Raw genomic sequence first — 21,821 nt, 5'->3', positions numbered from 1 at the left:
AAAGCCCCCATTCAGTTGTTGTGTAACTCTAAATGTTCCTTTTATTGACATGTAACTTTCTTTAGGTACCTGCTTGTCTACTTCTGACCAGACCTACCTATGTCAGGTCCACACAAAGCAGCAGGTCCATCAAGTGATGTCTCTTTCTTCTCCACTTAAGTCCACAGCTTGGGGGTTACAAGACTTACTGGGGGTGGTGGTCTCCCCCTCTGCCCAAGGAGTCCTGAGCCCTCTCCGCTCCCTGGGCACCAGCCCCATGCCAAGCATCAAGCAGAGGGGTGAGGGGACACCTCAGAGCGGTTGGTTGCACAACCCTGAGAAGATTGTGAGAAGGGGATTTGTTCCTTGGCTCTGCCTGGGGAGGATGGATCCTCGGTGTGCCTGTGCCTCTTCTACAGGCACCTCAGGACAAAAAACACCAAAAAAACTTAATGGCAAAGGGAGCGCAGCCCAGATTTCACCTGGTCAAGTGCAAGTCAAGCCAGCGAATCTCTCCTCCCTGGTTCAGTGGAAGTTTGAATGATTCCAGTCAAAGTGCTTCATAATTTAATTACAGTAAGTGAGTAAACTCATGGACTGCTACGTCAAACAAGGCAGCTTACCTCATCCTCTGGGTTTAATGTGAGAAGAGCAAGTATAGACAAACATGGGTGTGAATACGATGCAAATCCTGAGTTGTGAAAATTGCAGCTGATGAAAGCTGTCCCCCAAACACTTGAAGAGGTGATGGCCTGAATCATGCTTGAAATGGGAGGGGAAATCCACATCAGCACTGGGATAAGCAAGAAACATCAATGTCTTTTCTGCAGCTGTCTGTGATTCTGCAGATTCTCAGAAGACTTCTATGACTTTTGTTGTTCAGATCACAAATTCAATGTTTTTTCCTCCTTTAAAGATAACCCTGGCATTCATACAGAAAAGCAGTATTTAGTTCAGCCAGTCTCTTTTCCTTGCCGGCAAGAGCTGTCAAACGTTATGAAAACAGATATGGATTTACATTTTAGGGCACAAAGTGTAAGACAAGTCTGTCCTGAGCTTTCAGTGCAATAAAATTCCAGGAGAAAAAGCAGAGGTGGGAAAACCATCATCACCCTCTCTTTTGATGGTCATAGTAGAAGTAGCTGTTGGTAATCCTAGAGAAATGAGCATTTTTTTTCTGGTCTACAGTCAGATTTTTTTGCTGAGTATCAGTGAAAATTTGACACTCTGAAGACTCACAACAACATTCAAGCACATCTGATGTTTATGGACTGTTTAGCCGTGCCTGTGGTGAGACTGGCACCTTGTAATCTGGTAAATCTGAAGGTATATAAAACTAATAGACATTAAGCCCTCCAACATAACACAAGCATTCAGTTTCATGGAGCAATTCTGTAGTTTCTGGATGGACTGCAGAAAACCTTTTAGAGTAGTAAGTAAAAAAATTGCTACATAATGTTTATATCTAATTTTCTGTACTTCTGGGATTGCATCTTTTTAAAAATTAAATGGCGAAAGAGATTTTTTCCTTTCACAGAGAAATTTTCAGGACTAATAATGCATTTTCCAGGTCAAATCCTTTTGGTAGCTGTATTTTGTTTTAAGATTTTTTTCTCCATGCATTGACCAATTTCCATAATCCTATTTCCTTCAGCAGCAAAAATACAATTCACTTTAATTAAATTAAAGAGTTTCTACATTCAGGTCAGCAGTATTTTACATCCTTATAAAGACAGTTGTTAATACTGAAGTAATTTAAATTTAGCAAAACATATTCAAATGCGCTGGTGCTCGTGAACTTTTCATTCTTTGTGCTGGTTTAAATATCACTCTTATCACTTTACATATAATAGTTACAAATGAGATAATGCTGTATTTTAATATTCAAACATCCTTTTCAATATTTACATTTTCTGTATTTTACTGACCCTGAAATTTCAGAGGACTCTTGGTACCTCTTTTCTCTGTTGTCTGCTGCTTATCTCTACATTTGCACATTTTCTGCTTTGGTGTTATAGATGAGGGAGTCAGCCTGAAAAGCCTGTGTACTGAGGACACAGTCTTGCACTGAACTTTTAACTTCCACAAACCACCAGGAAAATCATTGCCAGCTATGAATAAATAAAATGCTAAAATCCATACTGGAATTTTTCTAAGACAGGTGATTGCAGTTAGGATCCTAACTGCATATTTAAATACCCAAATAACTCATCCAGATTTCAGAAGCTGGTATGGGCACCTATCGACATTACCAACCGAAGCTACTGGAAGTAACTGGGGCACTTCTCTGGGGTATGTCAGTGCTGTCCACAGAAAGCAGGACATTATCCAGTTGTACCCCAGAAGACTGTACGACTGCAGTGCAAGGACACGTCTGCCCGCCTCCTCCTTGTTGGCTTTTTGGTGCTCCCTGTAGTTGTTTTTTGGCAGTGGGTGCAGAGTCGGGGTCTTCTCCACACCTATCATCTTTGTGCGAGTGCTTCAGAAACGGTGACTCCAAAATAGGAACTGCACTTGCCTAATTTTTTAGAAGTATCCTAAAACAATCAGCTGACTCAGATGATGTTAAATGAGATTGGGTTGATCCACAAGAGAAAGGAATTTGACATGGCAAATGGAACAAAAGAAAACAACTGATTTCAAAGGCATGAAAATTTCTCTTAAGTAGAATCTACCTTGTACCTTCTCCCTATTTCCAATGGAAAGACGTAGCCATTCCCCAGGGTGAGCTATCTTATCCTAAGGTTTGTATGTGACAGAAGCTGTTTGGCTTGGGATATACCCTACCCATACATACCTTGGGATAAGATAGCTCACTCTTGTGGAGATGCCTATTTTTCTCCATCAGTTCCAGGGAGCCAAGGGTGAATAGCTGAGATTTAGACATCTCATGTTTAGCTACCAAAAGCTAGGTGATAAGTATTTTAATGTCTGTTTATTTCTTTCTCACTGATAAAAAGCAGCCTTACAATGCAATTCTCTTCTTCACTGCATCTTCCTTTTTTGCACATTCAGATGATTCAGATGAAATATGTAGGCACTATATTCCATGGAGTCCTTTTATTAAACTTATTATCAGAACTGATCTTATATTTTTAGCATGAAAAAATATTCACCTCATAAAAAGTCTTTGAGTGAAACACTGAATGCTGTAGAGCTCAGCGGTAAGTTTTGTTTACCATTCTCCTTGAAATTATTTCGACGAAAACTTGGGTAAAAATACCTCAGAACAGGAAATGCCACGGCAAAGTAGGAAATGCTGCAGAATGGGAAATGAATCTGCCTTGAATCTAGTGATAGAAACAGCTTGGAGCAAGGCATAGATGCTATTGTTTTGCATACCATTTCCCATTCCACCTCTTCTGTCACAGTCCTAGAAATACCTACACCTCTGTGCATAGTGATGGTTCTTTCCTCCCCAGTTTCTGCTCTCCCCTCCTCATTCGTTCATGTCATCAAGGTGTTTTCTATACATGCACACACATGGACCCCTGCCTAGCTATGTAAGCGTAGCTCTTATCATAATTACGGTAGGAAAAATAGCTATAGGAACACTTCCCTTCACATAGGTGTTGAGGATGTAGAACATCTTTGTTTAAGAATTTTGGGTGCATCCCTGCCCTATAGTGTCAAAGCTGACTGGCAGAGAGGTGACAGTTCAGTGAATCGTTTATTTGCGCACTTGGCTTTAAGCACCTGAAAGTCCCACCAGAAACACTGGCACCATCTAAGTCTAATAACCCAAGTCCATGCATCCGCACGCTGCTGTAAATACAGAGCAACTTCACCCAGTTACTGAGTTATGTTGAGTATCACCACTGGGACAGAGAACAGTCACGAGGAGTTGGGATGTTGAGGTCGGTGGAAATGGCAAAAAGCAGCAAACTGCTTTGGAGAGAAAGGGCTTGACTTGCGCTTCCACATGGGGATGGAGCGAGCTTTGGTTGGGAGGCTCCATAAATCACTTTGCCCTTGCATCCTATCCACTACTTTATGCAACTTTAATCTTCTCTTTATGACCCAAAGCTGTTTATTCCTATTGATTATCTCAGAAACCTGAAGACTCTTTCCGAGTCAGGTTTATGTGCTTGTTCTGCCATTAGTCAGAGCCTCCTGGTATTAATCAGTGAGAGTTTGCTAAAGCAAATGAAAATCGTGGTCACAGTGAGCAGGGTGCAGACCGTACCCCGGTGAGGTCCAAGGAGGGGACCTCCTTTTCTGCAACTCCCTGTTTTTGCAAACAAAGATCCCAAAGATCCTAACATCTCCTGTGGGATCTTGGAAATCCAGGCTGGTTTTGGGGAAAGAGACGAAGGGGAGGTGTTTGACGCATTGAACTTCTCTCCGTGGTGTGTCAGGAGAGGTGTGGGCTGGAACGAAGGTCTCTGCTGTGGGATGACTTTGGGTCTGAAAGGAGTAGGTGGGCAAACCCATCCTGCTGCACCACCGCAAGCTTTGTGGAGGGGTGTGTTAATTGTAACATACCTCAGTCATAGAGTTCAGGTGTCTAAACAAATGGGATTTCCTATATGTAAGTCTGGGAGGTTTCTTTTCCAAATCTCCAGGACAGAATTTCCTCACAAAACATTAGGTTTTTGTTTGTTTCTTATTCAGTGTTCAGCTTTGTGTGCTCCTGAACAAGTTCGACCTATTTTCTCACACTAAAACGAGCAGAAGGAGAAATAATTGGCAGAGAAAAAGTCTTTTGTTATATTTTTGTCGGTCTTCTGCTTGAGAGTTGTCTTTGCACAAATTATAATATTAATAAGTCTGTTCCTTGTAAATCTCGATGAATGTGTGTGCAAATACATTTTACCCTTTAGCAGCTTCGGGACTAATTATGTCTACTAAATCAAGACTTTGCCATCAGGTTTGGGGGAAACTTGTCCTCAGTGAAGTAGCTATTTTCAGAAAGAATATATTTAAAATATATGTAAAATATTTTTATGACTGAGTTTAGAAATATCTCTTATATTTGAAAAAAAGAGCATTTGTGGAGGTGCACAGCAATTCATGCAAACTGTCTTGAAGATCAGTCACACAGGTATGTGAATAAGACCACAATAAACACATTTTTTGTTTAACAAACACACTTTTTTTGATTTGGAGTGACTCCTTAACTCTTCTTCCTACAACAAATACATGATTTGCCTTAGAATTAATATAGATATTTTTGCCAACAATGAAACATTAGCCTTACAATCATAGGAATAGCAAAATAATAAAACACACATTTAAGAAACGTGCAGGTTTAGAGTAAAAGAGAGTTAGCAAAACTAAACCACCCATCTTCTCAAAAAGACACATCTTCTCTTATTGACCCACTAAAATGACTTTACTGAGTGAATTGCTATTTTGTCTCTGAAAATTATGTTTTTTTGATTCATGGAAGTGCCTGGTACTGAATTATAGGTGTAAAATTTTGGAGACTGGCCAGATTCTCAGCCACTGTAAGGTAGCATAGATCTTGCTAGAAGACAGCAGGGAGGAGATGTTTCTGAGGTGACAAATTGTGCTTTTAAGAAAAGGAGGACACGGAACTTTATGGATAATATTTATTTAAGATTGAAAGGGAAAGTGTCTGTGGGCAAACATCTCTGACGAAATGCATATTAACTGTACCTCATTTTCATTCACTCATAGAATGAATGGTCGCTTCTGCAGGCTGAGGTTGATCAGCTGAAATGGCAAATGTGGTCAAAGTACTCAGAAATATGCCTGGGGTGAAAAAAAAGAAACATGGTGGATAATTTTGTTTGCTTGCTCTCTTTCTCCTAACGGAAGGGGAAAGTTCAGGATCTTGAAGGTGGTAGGTCCTTTAAAACCAAAATAAAACAGACAATGAGCATAGTGATTTGGATCATGAACTTTCAAAATCAGCAATGGAATGACAGCCCCAGGTTCAAGGCATTTTTCACCAGACATGTCAAAATTTGAGAGCCTGAGGGTATCAGAGGTTTTAATACCATTTACGTGGTGAAAGAGGCAGCAATGATGGTACCAGGAGTGGAATGCCCAGCCCGGGGTGACGTATTGTCCAGAGTTCATTGAGAACTCCTGCAACAGGAGAAGTCAAGCTGAGTCAGACCCAAGGTCCACCTAGCTCAGTATCCCATTTCTGACAGAAGACAAAAGCAGATGCCTAGAGGAGACCGTATGGACAGTGCAACATACGTGGCCTTCCCCGAGTGCTCTCCCAACCTCCAACCAGTTGTGACTCAAAATGTGATCCTAAATCAGCTCTGCTCTCCATGAAGTGGTCCCATGAGCAGGACTAAGAACATGACTGTGTTGTGTGTGTCTGAAGACTACAAGCATAAATATCAAAATATACCTGGGAAGAAATTCTGCATTTCTTGCTGTACATAGCAAGATTTGTTATTCTTCCAGGCTCAGAAATTCTGTGTTGGCAGTCATTTACATGTGCATCTGAGACAATAAGTGGGGGATATACAATAAATGGTTGAACCTGATGAAGCAGCGTTTTTTTTGATGGAGAAGACCCAGCTCTAAACTGCTTCTACAACCTAGCCATCCTGTAGAGAGTGAATTGTGTATCATTAGGTGCCACCAGCTTCATCTCATCCATAAGGAGTCTAGTTCACACATCCTGAGGCTGCTGTGTGATGTAGATCAGCATGAGATTCACTTCAAAGCATGTTCCTGCTCCCGAGTAAAATACTGAAGTAGATGCACACTGCTTTTGCTTGTGTTCCAAAGAAGTGCTATCATCCATAGTATTAGAAAAATTGCCTGGCATCCAGTATGGTGTTTTGCATACACTAACCATATCCAAGCAGTATGTTATCATAAGTAATATTGTCTTTCTTTGAGTGTTCTGAAGGATTCATAAAATAATCAAATGCGGTTTTGGCTCTTCCCTTCTGCTCTTCCTGTTTTGGGTCATTACATTTCTTGAAAGTTATAGATGCTAGATATTCTGAGGCAGAATATGTGAAACTCATAAAGGACATATCCAAGCTGAAGCTCAGAAATTTCAGTTTTGGCATTGACAGTGATGTACTTAGAAACATTACCAATATTCAGTGAAAATCTTTTACTTAAGGACAAGTGAATTAATTTGGGAAAAGAGGGGATCTGAGAAAATCTGCTGACCTCATCTAAAACAAAAGGACAATCCAGCTTTTTTCTCTTGTGATTTTTAAAGACTTTTAGATAGACACTCTTTAGCTTCAGTCTTGACTGGACTTCTTACATTGGTTTAAATTTCTTCCCTCTGTTCTGAAAAGTTTCTCTGCTTCCACTGCCCTGGCTTTTAGCATCCATTCAGCCTGGACTTGCAGATTTCAGGCTGGATAGGTTTGAATTTGCAAGATTTTAGAACCACAACCAGCAACAGGCTGAGAACCCACAAAATCAGGTCAAGGTTGATTTAAGTCTCCTCTGACATGTAGGCAACCCCAAGTTTCATCATTCTCAGGATAAAATTACCCCTGGTTGGTAACTACTCCCTCCTTACAATTCCGTCTCCACAACCAGCAACAAAACCCCAGTCTTTTTTTTCAGGACTTGGCAGCATCACTCCAAGGCTTTTGCCACTCCTGGCAGGCTGCTAGCCTCAGCAGTTCACACCTGTAGTATGAAACTTATCAAAGCTCACACACGGTTTCTTTCAGGATAGAAAGATAGAGTTTTGGAAAGAAAAATAATTTGATGTGGTAGAAGGCAGGAGGGAAAGTGCCAACTCAGCACTCAGGGATGGTTCCCAGCCCTCGTGCGTGGCTCTGAGGCAATACGGGGATTGATGAGAAAAGGTGATTTTATTGACTGTTCCAAGGGACCATGCTAGCAGGAGAGAATTATGGCTGTGCTTTTGTGTACCCCCGTTCTCACTTGACTCAGTCATAAACATCTCCTTGTTAAAAAGTAAATTCTAATTAAAAAAACCCCCAAGAAAGTCAAATAGCACAGCAAGAACATTAATCTACAGCTTCCAAACCGCTGCTGTGTATCTACCGGCATTAAATTTTATCCACAATGGCTGTTTGAAGGGCTGCCCATTAATGTTATAAAAGATTGCTTAAGAAAAACTCAGCTGTTCTAAATTATATTGGATTTGATTTTTCAGAAGGAGCAGTACTTGGGACAGATGAGTGAACAGTGTTCTTGGTCCTAATTCAGAGTCTAATCCTCTTCCTACTAATGCCGTTACAGGTTTTTGCTGTTGACTTCAGTGGAAGGAGGATCAGCCCTATTGGTTTTATGTGGGGCTTGGCAAGAAGATGAAACAAAATCAGCATCACTGGTTTGAAGGCTTTATTTCGTTACAAGCATTTATTTCATCTCAACAAGGTAAAATCACTAAATGCATTTCTCTTTATAGTAATGGCAAGATATCTTCAAAAGACAAGTCAAGATAATAACATTCAAAAACTTGCTGGATACTAAAAAGATTTGGGATCTATGGCAGATTATGGTTTTCCTCCTCCCTACAATGTCTCCGTGTCCTTCAGGTGATAATTACTTGGCTTTTACTCTGTTAACCATACTATCTTTTGCTAACACTCCTCCTTGGTCTGCAGATACCAGCCACCTTTACTCTGAAATCATCTGCTTGATTAACATTAGCATAGTTAAACTTACAGCCGTTGGTTCCAGCCTGTGCTTTGCTTGAAGCTTTTGGTTCCTGTCTGGGGTAGGAAAGGCAGCCTGTGTGCCTGAAAGCTTTGCCGTGTTTCCCAGCTGCCTAATAAGAGGACTTACCTCTCTCTACAAATTCTAATTTGCTTCTAATATATGGTGGACAGAAGCGTTCAACGGAGAGGCTGAAAGGAAGCTCCTTTCTGAATAAGGTCTTGTAGGGACACTGGACGAGTCCGATTCTCCAGAGCCTTGTGGAATGCACTTGCTCCAAAGTCAGCGTGCTTCAGGTGGATAGGAGAAACCCAGCATTTGATCTTCTCCAGATAACAGAGTCCTAATACCACCCGCAGCTCCCATGCCGTGTGCATCCTCCTGTGCATGTGGTGCATTCCTGGAACAGGGATGTCCCTGTGCTGTCCTCCACGCGTGGGACCACCGTGGGGGGAGCAGGCAGCGCATGAGAAGGAAACCTTGACCAACCCTTCTTGTTAGGGCATGTCTTATGTGTGAGATCTACTGTGAAGTCTATTCCACTGAGATTTTTATAGATATTACCACTTAGTATCTGAATGTCTTCCAACAGCACTTTATGCAACATGAATAACATCCATCATGTGTTGTTTGTTCTCTCTGCCTTCCCGCACTCGGGGAATGGAAATGAATGCAGTGACATGTCTTGTTCCAGAAGGGATTTTGAAGAAAAAGAAACATATATTTACATGTATTTATGTGTATAGAGATGACAGAGTCAAAGCAACCCGCTTTGTCTGGAAGAACCATGTGCCAGGGTCGCAATGGTCCCTACCTACTGGGGTACTTCACTTTGTTACCTGACTCAGCCCCCACAGACACTGTCTTTCCTGCACGGACAAGCTGGACCCCTTTTCTAGATAGTTGCATTGCCCCCTTGAATATAATTGCCAGCCACAGCCTTCATCCTGAGAATTTTGGAAAGCATTTTTTCAGACCATTGAAGCCTAAGCAGAGAAATCAAAAGCACTACTCTGAATGAACAGAAATTGATTTGCTGATCAGGGTTGCTGAAGTGCAATGTGCAGTTGGTCTTGATGTATTATTACCTCAATTAAGTCTCCCTTTTGTGGAAAAAAATAGGTTATTTTTACTCCAGGCAACAAGATATAGGAACCTTGTAGCATGGGGTGACACGGTCTGCCAAGCTGACTTACCACCTCCTCTGCTTCTCAGCCAGCCAAAACAGGATCTAGGGACACAGACAATTTATGGTAACACTGGACTGAATCTGTCAAGAAAGAAGGATTTTTTGCCTTTCTTTCTTTCCTGCCTCAACAAACAGGACTGAAAAAGGTTGGCCCACTTTCACCTGAGCGTAATAGAGGAAGATGATGCTTGGGAAGACTGGACTTCACATGGAAATCCAAGGGTTGTTTTGTTTGTTTATTTTAGTCCCATTAGGGTTTAACACACTTTCCAGCCAGCCTGGAGGAAGGTGGGTAAGGAAAAATCTGGAGTTTTTCCGCTGGGGCTCCTGTAGCTTTCCACACCAAGCTGCAAGGGCTTTGCATCAATGAGGACAACCCAAGCTCTCCTAATCTGCGGGATGAACTGATCGCTTTGGTGGGCACCTATCACAGAAATAACACTGCTCTCCGGTGTTAGACTCATCACCATCTTTCCTCTGCCCACCGCTGGCATAGAGACAATGCTCAGGTTTGAATCCTGCTTACTCTTCTTCATCTTCTCTGACCTTGCCACAGCTTTTTTGGTTGATTTGGTGATGGGAAATGTCTGTATCTCACGGTGGGTAAAGCTGTATCTCCCCAGCTTATTGCTGGTGTCGGGCTCACTTGGTCTAACCAGTTTAGCTCAGGGGCTGTATACGGCTGCTAAGACGGATCACAGAGTCAGCCAGCCCTTCACATTTCTGCAAGGGAGGTGCAGGTTCAGTCTTCTGTCAGCACCTATTAGATGACTCTCCATCAGTACTCAGTCTATTACACCTTATTACATTAGATTCCCATCACTTCTTCTGTGACCTTACCCATGTCAAATGGCCGAGGAGGATAAGAATAGATACCAGCCTTCTTTTCTTTGTGGAGGAAATTCCTCTATCAGTGACTGTGAGCTGATTTCACCTCCCAGTGCTGGCTTGAATCCAGATTAAATTGGGACTAAAGGACTAGATTTGGTTAGGTGTGTGTGTCAGCTGTCTTTGGCTGGTTTCTCTTCTGCTGTCCTCAGGAATAAGAGGCATTTAGTCAGGACCTGATACCCACGTGGCTTTCTTCAGTGCTGATCTTTATATGAGGCACTGTTCCTTGAAAACAGATGATAAAAAATGAGAAATCACTGTTGAGTTCTAAATGTAAATAGGTGTAAACTAGATGCTCCTAGAGAGTGCGTGACCATCTTTTGCTTCTGGTTTAGGCAGTCTGTCTATTCCTTGCTTATGCATCATGCCTTCTTACTGGAGTGAGCCTCAGTGAGGCGTGAGGGTCAGGTGGGCAGTAGGTCAGAAAGAACTTGGGTCTTGAGCATTCATTATTACAGACCGGTCACCAAAAAAGGCTTGTGTCCGGAGCAACCATATAGAAAATGAACTTAAAGTAAATGCAGCAATTCAATCTTTCCTCTCTTGTAGTGAAAGGAGAAAGTACTTACAACTTCCTAGCTTGATTTAAAATTACTACAGTTAGATGGTTTCCCATAAGGACAAAAAAGAATGTTGAATGTGTTCTATTATTACAGTAAAGAAAGCTTATTGTCCTGAATACTAGTTCAAGTCTTTTTAAAAAGGCATACCATGTCACATATGTTTTGGCATTGAAAAACATTAGCACATTTTTTTTTTCCAAAGAGCACATACTTTACTGTCATTTTACAAATTGGGTCTTTGAGGGTGGATTCATTACAAAATGGAAAAAGCAAGTGTAAATTTTAAAGAGTTGTCTACATACAATATCATCTACATTTGCATCAATTGCTATCACAGGAAGGATGCAAAGGTCAGATGTGAAAAATCAACATCCCTTTGTTAAAGCACTACTTTTGTGTCATAGAGATCACTCCCCCTACAAATTTGACCCTATGTTATGGCCCAATTATACTGCTAAAAAGGTGCTCTTTCATAAAAGAAAGATAGCATTTACTTTCTTTTTTCCTACTGAGAAAATGGGCCTGCAGTTTGAAAAGTAGAGCACCGAAACTATTTTAATGACCAGCTATGTTTAGCTCCCTTGTCAAAGAGACATGTTTGGAAGAAGGCACGTAACTTTCCTGCTAGCCATGAAGCTCAACCACGAAAGAAAGCGTGATTATTTTCCAGCAGTTTTTGTGAATATTAGAAAAGAAAAAAAGTACTAAATGTGATTTGCACTCTGAAAACTTTTCAAGTTTTTATAAAGTTACCATAAAAAAAAAAGTCTCTGATCATTATGATGATGTCTGGACACACTCTCATAAACGCAGTGAAATCATGGCAGAGTGTGAAACTGCTGATCTTGAAGGATAACGATGACATGACACACTGTAATGCAGAGCTATAGTTTCTCTTAATGCAACCTGTTTGCTAGGAATGAGAAGAAGCCTCATGGGAGCAATGATTTGGTTTTGAAATCTCAAGCTATGGTCTGGAAACACCAGGAGCTCAATTCAGTTGTCTAAATGTCATTTCAGGCATCCAGGAATAGCCTGGTAGGGAGAGGGCTGGTGAATAGGATGCAGAACCTATGGCACATCGGTGACCTTCTGGGCTAGCAGCTGATGACAAGACAAAATAACCTTGGGCACATCAAATAACTTATGTGGCTACGTATGGGCAATTGTATCTTTGTATATCTTGGGGATGGGCTGAACCTCCACTGTATTCACCAAGTATCATCTTGGTGAGAATCATGTAATGGCTGTCTTTTGGGGGCAAATTCATTCTCCCAGCACTGTCTGGACCACAGACATCTCTAAGCTGTATCTGGCAGTCTGTGGCCCTCAAGGCTGTGTACCATCTAGGAAATGTAAGAGAAATACATAGGACATTTCTGAGATCTGTCCCTTGATAGTGGCTTAAGGTAGATTACCTTCATTGCATTTTTGCACAGGTCAAGAGAGCTGGTGATGTCCCCGGTGGTGCTACTGGCACAGATGGGCTGGGATTCAATGCCACTGTGTGGGCATGTCCGTTCAGGTGTCTAAATGTAGATGTGTCCTGTAACAGTCAGTGGAGGTTCAATTCCCTGCATACAGTCACCTGGTGCTTTTTGAAACGCCTGTGGAAATCTGAGACTTCTTCAAGGGTCTAGCAGATATGACATGGGAACTGCTGGAAATGTGTGCCTTTCTGGAATGGCAGCTCCAGAAAGTGGCATTCTGGATCAGTGGGTGGGATCCCCAAGGACATCTCAAACAGTGTTACACTCTTAAGTGTGGGGAACTGCTCTGAGCTTGCAGGACAGCTTACAGGACAATTCAGCTCAATCTGAAGTAGATACACACGTGTGGTCATGGGCTCACCAAACTCCACTGACTACATTGCTCTTACATGACCAGGTCAGTCCAGATGTTAAACAGTGCTTCACCCGTGGCTTTTCCCACTTCTGTAGGAAATGCCTGCAGGTTGTGATACTGGAAAGAATAAGGAGCTCCTGAAAGAGAGAGGGTGGATTGGGCTCAGATAATGGTGCTGTGCTCCATGAAGTGAAGAAAGGTTAGTCCTCTTCTTCTTCCTCACCTAGGGCAGCAGACGATGGGTGTTCAGCCGCCTGCTGAGCCGGCAGTCCCGCAGCTCGGAGACACGGATGCAGATTGACATCGTAGGCTGCTCTGCGGCGTGTGTGACCGTAACGTTTCACGTGTGAAGGACTACACTGAAGAAACCAAGACACCCAAAGTGTCCGAAAGGAAGCTGAGCAAGCTCTTTCCCTTCAGGCAGTTTTTCCTTGAGTTACCTTCCTATTGAGATATTAGCAGCACATACATCTATACAACTGCCTAGAAATAAAGATTTCTTCACTTCATTGTCTTTTGCCACGGGTTTCTTTTCTTGCCAACATGTAAAGTCAGAAAGGGCTTGAGTGCCTCACCAGCTGGCCTATTGAACAGAGATGGCTTTTGCCCTTGAGTTTGGGTCATCACCAAAATGATAAAATTTAAAATACTACTAAAGACCAAATCAGTTCGAAGGCCTCTGAGTTGAGAGTTTGAGTTTCCTAGAGACATATAAAAAGCCTCTTTATTAGGACAAATGGCTGTGGGCTTTTTTTTTTTTTTTTGGCTTGAAAGCTGGCCTATGATCCTTGAAGAGCTTTCCGCAATTTTTAGGAAAAATGGATGTGACCTATTTTTAGTTTCAAAGATCATATCTATTCCATTTAAGAATTGTATAGATATTGTATCAGTCTGTGTTTCCACCATAAAAACCACCACCATAAAAACAATGTAACACCAAGTGCAATTTTTGAGAAAAGCTTTTTCCACTAGTACGTGACAATGCCACTCACAGTGTTAAATATTTTGCTTTATTTATCTGCTCCTTCCCTTCAATTTGGAACATGCATCTCCAAGGCGCATAATGCATGGTGACTCAGCGTCATGTAGGGGACGGACAATGGCAAATGGACCTCCAATTAAATTCAATTGCTCTTCAAGGGCTGCTGCCCTAGTTTGAACAGAGTGCATGGGTTTGAAATTGGAGAGTTTGAAGTACTGCAAATGCATGGTTTTAGAGCTGTGTTTAATCTCAGTTAAATGTTTTGTCTCCTCTCCCCCCACCTCCCTTCCCTACCACGTTTCCCTGTGTCACGGAGAAATGTGGCTCCGGCTGGCTTGGAGCTGCCAATGGTAAGTGAAAGAGAGAGTGCAGAGCCCACCAATGACAGCAGCAAAATTCACGGTATTGTAAAGCAAACGGAGTGAGAGTGGCACACTTTCAGAAAAGCATGTTTTGTTTCACAGCTGGTTGAATGAGATGGATACTTACCTTCTATGCCCATGTCACAATAGGTCTCGGGTCCACAAATGATATTTCTAAGCCCTGGCTATGAATGCTCATATGGTTCATTGCAAAACATTAACCAGAGGGCTAGCTGTCAGTCCATTACTACACCGCTGTAGCAGAAATCAAAATCTCTCCAAAATGTCAACGCCTTTCAAAGCGATGCAAAGAAATGACGAAGTTTTGCAGAATTTCCACTGCCTAATGCAAATAACATTAATTCTAAAAAATAAGCCAGGTCAAGCAAAATCTGGCTTCATGTAAAAAATTATTGTTCCAAACTGAAAAAGTGATCGTGTAAAATAAGATACAAGCAAAATGCACTTTACAAGGTGGGAATTCATTCTGGCCTACTCCAGCAAACATTTTTATTCTCAGCCCTCCATATGAGTGTAACCTTAAAATCAATAAAGTGCACAGAATGACAAACACTTCTGGTGATCCCTCTCTCAGCAACACTATTAAAATGTTCAACCCATGAAATATTTTAATGAAAGGCAAACGGCTTTTGTCAGATTAAGCTAATGCTCCATGAGAAATAATGTTGCTTCAGGAGCCAGAAGGGACAAGTTGGAGATCAAAGGAAACGCCTAATGAAGCAAGATTCCTGATAAATGACGAGAATCGATTAAACATCTGAATGTTTTGTTAACTCCATGCTGTAGAAACTGTGTGCTGGAAGATATACTTTCTAGTTCTCGTGAAGTGGCAACCTGCCACCAAACTGCAAAGATAAAGTGGGTAAACAACTTAGAGGAGCAAACAAGTGTCCAATTGCTCTAACTGCAGACACTACATTTGGCCCGATCTTTATTGCGTGAAATCCTGAGAAAATGTCTTTCCTTCTCTTCAGAATCAAAACTTAGTACAACTCCAGAGTTCAGAAAGATGAGAAAAAGTTTAGTGGCTGTTTAAGACAACTGGGAAGGCTATGGGAGGAATCCAGGCAGGTTTAGCTCAGGCTTTTCCCACATTGAGTAGGGACAGGAAGGATGTTCTAGTCACAGGCATGAATCCTCTATTTCTCATCACGTAGCATGAATGACATATGCTGGGGTAATGCTGTGTGGCTTATTTGCAAACTTCTGTGCATAACCTCACTAAATATTGATGTCAGAAATTAGTGGGAGGTCATGGAAAAGCTCCTTTCCTGGGTTTTAGCTCATAATCTGCCTTCCAGTATTCCCCACCTCCTCCTTGTCAGATTTGGCTCACCTCATTGTACATTATTACAAAGTCTCCAGAAAGGATGTCAAAATACCTGTAAAAAGCTAAAAACCTAGAAATCTCAGTTTATAAGAAAGAAATGAGATTGACGGCTTGTGAGGTTGTAGAGAGAGGATGAGGCAAAATTTTTGCACTAAACGTTGCTCACATTTTTCCACCCTATTCTCAGTAATATTTTTCCTTGGTTATTTTAAGATAGTGGAGGTGTTCAGCTAGGAGGACTGGGATATAAATGTGAATCGGGATGAAGTTATCCGGCATACATGTTGTTCATAACTCACAGAGATGAGGGAACGATACAGAGATTATCCACCTCCAGACTGGTCAGATATTAGTCCTGATTAGCCACAGCTGAGGATTTCTGTCATCTCGGTGAATCTAGTTGGAGTATGGATCCAGCTCCCCAGCTGTTTAATCCTGGCCAGCCTTCTTGGCTGGAGACAGGAGATGCATTGCCAATTCCATAATTTCTGCAATTGCTCGAGTGCAAACTGTTATGTCCCGACAATTGTTTTTGTATCCCTTCTTCATTTCGGGTACATCTCATCATTAGATGTTCAGCAATGAGGCCAGGGGAATAGGTTGGGATTGGTTATTGCTTTCACAAAAACAGAATGACATGTGCAATTACTTCTTGTGCATTTCCAGACCTCTCATCTGCGTCACTTGGCTCTTTGTTAAATCCTTTCATTTGTAGGAGATGAAGCATGTCACATATCCAGAAAGCACTCTGTATTCCGCATTGATGGTGTCAGTGTTTACGAGTTGTACTTTTTCATAAATTATTTCCAGGATGCACTCTAACTTCTTCAAGTCTTTCACACCCAGTTTGTTATGGGGTGGCACGTCAGATTTTTCATCTCATATTTTAGTAAAAAACCAATCCATCAGTCGTCATTAGGCACACTGAGCCAGATTTTGCCGTGTGGCAGAGGAATGCTCAGCACAAGGGAGGAAGGGAAGGTTCACAAACCCATGCAGACTGCTGACGATCGTTGCTTGACTTCACTGGCATGGCTCTTGTGAGACCTACAGTGGAGAGAAAGATGGGTGAGCAAACTCCGCGGGTCTGCCGGAGGGGAGGAAGAGTGTTTTACAGAGGCTGCCTGAAGACAGGTAGCAGTGAGCTCCTTGCTTAGGGGCTCTGAATTGTGCTACAAGGGCCTAAAATCAGATAATGTGAATACGCTGGCACGAGAGTATGGGAGAGACACCCGAGTGGCTCCACAGCACCAGCAAAGCCTCCGTGTAAGGGAGACTTTGCAGAGGCTGGGTTGGGGGACTGGCTTTAGGTCAAATGTGCATCTCTAAAACCTTCAGGAGTAACCCATGATTGTATCCCCCGTCTGTGAAAACATGGATGTCTCACCTTAAAATGTTTTAAGAAAAACCCCATGCATTAGCACATTTCATTACGTGTTTCTTCATGAGTCATAGAACAGCCCAGGTTGGAAGGGACCTAGAAAGATCATCTGGTCCAACCGTTCATGGGAAAGGGAGCCTAGATGAGATCATCTAGCACCCTGTCCAATTGCATCTTGAAAACCTCCAGTGATGGGAACTCTACCACATACCTGGGGAGGTTGTTCCAGTCAATGATGGTTCTCACTGTAAAAAATGTCTTTCTTGTTTCAAGATGAAACCTAGTCTGGTGCAACTTGTACCTGTTGCCCCTTGCCTTCTCCGTGTGGCTCCTCGTGAAGAGAAAGCCTCCCTCCTCTTTGTAGCCACCCTTTAAGTACTGGAAAACTGTGATGAGGTCCTCCTGAGCCTTCTCTTCTCCAGGGAGAGGAGACCCAACTCCTTCAGTCTTTCTTCACAGGACAGGTTCTCCAAACCTTTGATCATCTTCATGGCCCTCCTTTGGACCCTCTCCAGTCTGTCTGCATCTTTCCTGAATTGTGGGGACCAGAACTGGACACAGTACTTCAGGTGCAGCCTAACAAGTGCTGAGTAGAGCGGGATGATCACGTCTCTAGCTCTACTAGTAAATGCCCTTGCATTCCTTCTTTCTTCCTGACTGAAACTTCTATTTTTTGGAGTGAATGTGTCCCAGATAGATATGAAGCATCAGGGGAAATTGCAAAAGTTGATGAAAGAATCTCCCAGCCTTGTGTGGTAACCTTTCACATGACACATTACTTTTAATTTCATGTCCCTGAGGGATCTCAGTAATTTATCTTAATAAATGTATAATTTGCCAGTGAGATTTCTTTTTTCTTTTTAAGTTAACCTAAAGTAACTTGAAAAATTCATTTGCTGAATTTAAACCTCAATGCTGAACTGGATTTTTTGGAATCGATAGTCAGACAGTGGCTGAATAATGAGGATAATGGATAATTAGAAAAAACATATGGCTTCCTGCAACTCCATTATTCATGCCAGAAAATCACTGGGCAAACAGCGTTAGTACAATATATTCCCTGACCGCTAAGTGAAACATAGCTAATGCTGTTCAGTGCTCAGACCGGATAAAGTGTGGGAGTAGTAAAGAAAACCCCCACAAATGGCACTGATTCTACTTCTTAGGAAATAGCGGTGAACTTTTCTTATTATTATCTACCACACCCACTCTCTGGCAAAACCCCAAGATCTGGCTAGCAATGCAAAACTCTTCATCATGACCCTCGTTCCTCGTATGCTGAACGTGTGTTGGATGGCGGTGGAGACGTTCCCTCTGTGAGAGAGGGCATCTCAAGCGGATGACTAGACACACAATAGGTAACATTTGGGCTGTGAAGGACCAACACATAACTTGGTCTTAAAGTGACTAAAAATAGGGGGAATGAATGGAATAACCAGCAGTTTCTCAGTAGGTCTGAAATCTTCATTGTTACCACATGTCAACATGACATGAGGTTCAGAAATGCAAATTCTGCCCTCCTGTTAGGCAATGGGGATAATGTCTCTGAGCTCACTGCCTTATTCATCCTATTTAGGTCCTTGGAGTGCTTTAATGTTAAAGGAGTGCTGAAAGCATGCTTAGTAACAAGATGCAGGGCACTGTATTTGTCCTTAACTGCTCTCGGCCCTCTTAGCTTACCAGGTGACACGCACATGTGCTTCACTGCTAAGCAGATGTATAACATTTGTCATGAATCTTGCTAGAATGACCTGATTTTAGAAATGTTTATTAGTGGAGTCCTCATTTCTCCACTGTTATTTATCTGTGTATTTACCATTTTCTCTTAAGCATTTTATTAACCATAGCTGTTAGTCAGTGTGATAGTAACTGAGAAGGTTTCTGAGAAGTTACTATCAACGTTTGCTATTTTGTAGTCCTCCTTTCTCTCCGTGATGTTTGGTGTCAGCCTCTGATCACCTACAACACGCAGCTGATTGCATTGGACTTTTCAGACATACATTGATTTCTGCAAATTTTGACCTCCAAGGTGTCTTTTGGAGAAGAGATTACAAATGAACCAATCAGTGCCATTCCCATATTATTTCTAATGAGAGTAAGCTATTTATTTTAATAATGATGTACTGAGATACAGGCTACGCTATGACTAATTTCAGTGTGATTGACTCTCCAAGGTGGATTAGAATTTAGCTCCTGAGACTTGTTAGTGGAACATTTTCCAAGACTGTTTCTCCACCATGTAGTCTCCTCAACCTGTGGGAAAGGTTTGACAATACTTAACAGCTGTCTTTTATTCCCCATGAACATAGCGGTATGTGGTATGTTTGTGGTCCAGTTCTGTGCAAAGCAACACAGGGTTGACCAAAGCAGTGTGTCAAGAATAAGGCTTACCAACACCTGCATTTCTCCCTTTCCCTTTAAATTTTTGAATAGGGAGATCTGGCAGTGAAGGACACCCAGCAGTTTTTGAGTCACATAGGTGGACTTTAATGAAGCCTGTTATCTCTGATCTCACAAGGTTTGTAACAAAATGAACTTAAAACTGAGTGATTAATTTCCATTTGGAATAAATACTCAACTTTTAGGTGCCATCATAAAAAGCCATTTGGGATAACAAATAGCAATAATTGGGATCTAGGTACTAGGTACATAAGTAGCATCCAGCTATATTTAACAAATTCTGGAAAACAACTTAAAAAAAAAAAAAAATGCTTTGAGATGAGTGCAAACTGCCAGTAGTGGAAAGGGCACGTGGGAAGTCTAGCATATCTATGCACTGTATGTCCATTTCTGTCAAAACCAGGTAATAAATTATATGTAGAATGACAGGGGAAGGGCTCTCCAGCTTAGTGGAAAACCTCACAATTTTCAGGATGCCATTTTTGTCTTCCTCTTCTGTCTTTTAAAAAAAAAATTCTAGTGGTTTCGTAGAGCATCTGCTATCCAAGGAAAATGAAAAACTGCAAAGAAATCTAAAAAATCACATCTTAAAAAAAAGGGAGAAATAAATAGCTTATGGACGCATGAACTAAGTGTGTTAAATAGGACAAGTTGCTGAGTAATTTGAGAAAAGTAAATCAACACCCTTTGAGTATAAGCCCGACACAACTCACAACCCACAGCTGTGACTCAGACGGGAAGTTCTCTATTAAAATGTCAGCCTTGTCATTTAGTCCTTTTGCCATTTACTTAATTCTTTGAGGAAAACTTTATTCATTAATGCTGTTCTTTATTCTCGGTAGCAGTCGTGCTCTGGTGAACACTTCTATTTACACTCAGTCCTGAAATTTGGACTCTCTTATGAGAAGTTTACATATGATCCTGTGCTGCATGTAGTGTTTGACTCTATGCAGTTTTCTCTGTGAAAATAGCCACAGTGCCACACAGCAAATAATTAAGTTAAAAATAAATACCTGGTCAAGTTCTTACCACGACCAGGAAGAGGAGGAGAACAGAAGACAATGAAATGAGCTTGGAACTTACTTTCCTTCTAAGACAATCTTCAGGAACACAGGCATTCAGGACTTGAACACTGAATATGTGACAAGGCTGGAGAGGATCATATATTAACACTGGAGTACACACTATTTTCAAATTTACCAGGGAACTGGCAGTGATGAGACATAAAGCCAGGGAGAGAAAATTACCAAAAATTGCCCCTTCCTCTTTGCAAGAGAAGCCTCTGATTGCACTGAAAAGCTGTACAGGGACTATTGAATACTCACTATGGCTATTCATAGCGGAGGTGGGTCCTCAGATCATTTTCCCATCTTCTCTGAGAGCCAGAGCAGAGGTTGGTGGTCCTGTGGTAGGCACAGATCCCTCAAGATCCATGGAGATCAGGGGAGCAAATTTGAACTGTTCCCTGCAATAAAGAATTGCAGTAGAAAAGATACGGGGATTCTCACAGTATTATTTGTTCCCAAACTTCCTTACAAAGAAATTTCCATGGGCCTGGGTGGTATGAACTGCTGTACTTGGACATTTTTTGCACCTAAAAAATTATGAGAGTATGCTTCCTGGGAGGAATGAACACTGTGATTATGCTTCTGTTATCTGAATTTGACATGAAATGTCATGCTCAAAGGTACAGTGGGTTGTTTCTATGAGCCTGATTGTGAGTGGCACCCACTAGTCACCTTTTAGATGAGCAGATAATGGGAAATCTGCTCTTCTATCATCTCTGACTGCGTCTCTCAGGAAATCTTTATTATCTCTCTATTATATCCTTCAGGGAGAATGGAGCTGCTTCTTTAATATGCCTTCTCCATCTTCCAGCCACTGTGATGAGCTACTTACTCCGTGTTGCTTTACTGTGTGGATGACCTCTGCTTCAGTCCTCGGAGCTACTGGCAGAGTAAGGGGCTGCTCTGCGTGAGCAGCGGTTTCATAGTCCATCCTGTAATATTTTCCCAGGACACGACAGCTCTTGCGAATTAACATCACTCCACTGTAAAATGGACCTGCAGTGGTTGGCATCAGTCTGTCCTTGTCTCCACCTACATCCTTTGCCGTACTGCTCCAGGGTCTCCTTTATCTCCTTTCCTCCACAACACATCCTCTCCTCCTTTGTTGTTGTCTTTCCCAGAGGTTGCCATCCCCTTTTCTCCATATTCCCCCATCCTGGACCACTGCCTTTTCACCTGCACCCTGGCCACCAACTAGATCTGCTGGTGCCTGCAA

The sequence above is a fragment of the Harpia harpyja genome, chromosome 4 (assembly GCF_026419915.1).
Source record: "Harpia harpyja isolate bHarHar1 chromosome 4, bHarHar1 primary haplotype, whole genome shotgun sequence".
Lineage (NCBI taxonomy): Eukaryota > Metazoa > Chordata > Aves > Accipitriformes > Accipitridae > Harpia > Harpia harpyja.
This window is presented reverse-complemented; position numbering follows the sequence as displayed.